The sequence below is a fragment of the Condylostylus longicornis genome, unplaced genomic scaffold (assembly GCF_029603195.1).
Source record: "Condylostylus longicornis isolate FDR11 unplaced genomic scaffold, ASM2960319v2 ptg000804l, whole genome shotgun sequence".
Lineage (NCBI taxonomy): Eukaryota > Metazoa > Arthropoda > Insecta > Diptera > Dolichopodidae > Condylostylus > Condylostylus longicornis.
In genome coordinates, this window is record NW_026578749.1 from 1 (window position 1) to 2,500 (window position 2,500).

Genomic DNA, 2,500 nt, shown 5'->3' on the forward strand with positions numbered 1-2,500 from the left:
AAAGTGGCCCACTGGGCACAATATATCATAACCTAAAACTTCATTCAAGAAAGTTTAGGTTCTTACCCATTTAAAGTTTGAGAATAGGTTAAGGTCGTTTCGGCCCTAAGGCCTCTAATCATTCGCTTTACCAGATAAGATTATTTTATATAATATTTTTATGCACCAGCTATCCTGAGGGAAACTTCGGTGGGAACCAGCTACTAGATAGTTCGATAGGTCTTTCGCCCCTATACCCAATTCTGACAATCGATTTGCACGTCAGAACTGTTTCGGTCTTCCATCAGGGTTTCCCCTGACTTCTACCTGATCAGGTATAGTTCACCATCTTTCGGGTCACAGCATATATGCTCAAGGTACGTTCTAGTTAGAGGTATAAAAAATAATTAAAAATTATTTATATACATAACTATATAGAACGCCCCAGGATTGATATTATATATATAAAATTATATATATAATTTAATCCCATATTAACAGTTAAGTTAATTACGCCTTTAGATTTTATTTAAAATAAATTCTAATGACTTGCACACATGTTAGACTCCTTGGTCCGTGTTTCAAGACGGGTCCCGAAGGTATCCTAAATCTATAGCATTGCTAATCATATTAATGCATATAATAATTATATTAATATATAAATTAATATAATATTATAAAATTATAATAATATATAATTTACGCATTATATTGATTTTTTATCTGTCAATTATTTATCCGATAATATTTAAATTATATTATATAGAAAATAAATTTTCATATATAAAATAAACTTTTTAAATATATCTTATGATAAATATATATTTATTAACAGATTGCAATGTCCATATATGAAAAAATTGCACACCATCATTATTATATAATTATATAATATTTATAATGTTGAATTTTTCATATTTCATGGATGTTTAGGTTCATCGGGCTTAACCTCTAAACAGTTTCACGTACTATTTAACTCTCTATTCAGAGTTCTTTTCAACTTTCCCTCACGGTACTTGTTTGCTATCGGTCTCATGGTTATATTTAGTTTTAGATGGAGTTTACCACCCACTTAGTGCTGCACTATCAAGCAACACGACTCTTTGGAAATATCTTCTAATAATCATTAACGTCATACGGGCCTAGCACCCTCTATGGGTAAATGGCCTCGTTTAAGAAGGACTTAGACTGTTAATTTCTCATATTAGAATATAGATATTCCATACACTACATCGGATATTTGTATAAACAAAATCCTTTAGTGCTGAACTAGTTTCTTTTCGCTCGCCGCTACTAAGAAAATCCTAGTTAGTTTCTTTTCCTCCCCTAACTAATATGCTTAAATTCAGGGGGTAGTCTCATATGAGTTGAGGTTGTTTTTAAGAATATTTTTAATTTTTCTTTTTAGTTGAAAACTAAATATATATAAGTTACTGTATTGTTTATATTATAAATAATATAATTTTATATAAGTTTTCCTCTTTAATGTATTAATACTAATTTATTAATACTAGGATATACTTATTTTTTTATTATATTTTATAATATAAGTAAAATATATATAATTGAATTTTAATATTATGGTATTCCTACCAGTAATATATCATGTGCTATAAATAATATAATTTAAAATTATATTATAAGCAACTTTATTAAATTATTCTTACAACCCTCAACCATATGTAGTCCATGCAGTATTAAATTTTTTAATAAATTTATATACTCTGTAGCATGGACTGCAATATGCGTTCAAAATGTCGATGTTCATGTGTCCTGCAGTTCACACGATGACGCACAGTTAGCTGCGTTCTTCATCGACCCATGAGCCAAGTGATCCACCGTTTAGAGTTTTATAAAATTTTTTTTTTATTTTCGTCAGATATATATCGATAATATATATACATTCTAAAACATATTAAAATATATAAATAATATAATCTATGTGCTGCGAATGTCTCTAACTTTCCTTTTATCCGTATCCCAACTGTTTTATACAAGAAAAGTTATTACCATAATATATGGACAACAACGTAAGAATATATTTTTATATATTTTCTATATTATAAATGATCGTATATTGTTTTATTTAAAATACTTCCATATTATATAATTAATATAATGATTTTTATTTTTTTTATATTATATTATTTCAGGGGGGATACACTTTGATACTATTAATGTTATATATTTGCAATAAATATATAACAGTATCAGATACATATATTTATTAAAATATACATATCGTATCCAATAAAGGTCGAATAAATGATATAATCATTAATTCTAGAGTTTCATGGACATTTTGACACCTCTTCGTTTTAAAAATCATTATTTAATATATAAAATTTCCATATTTATAAATATAATATAGATATTTATAATATTTTATTATATTAGAATATAATCTCATTATTATTTCTAATAATGGTTATACAAATATAATATCATTACTACTATATTAGATTATAATCGCATTATAAATAATGGTTATACAAATATAGTAGTTTTAGTGTTATTTGCT

General features: G+C 26.2%; 1 pseudogene; it reads right to left on the bottom strand.

Moving 5' to 3' along the window:
* Positions 1 to 1,645: 1,645 nt before the first annotated feature.
* Positions 1,646 to 1,829, bottom strand: LOC129618285 (5.8S ribosomal RNA; annotated as a pseudogene).
* Positions 1,830 to 2,500: the final 671 nt, after the last annotated feature.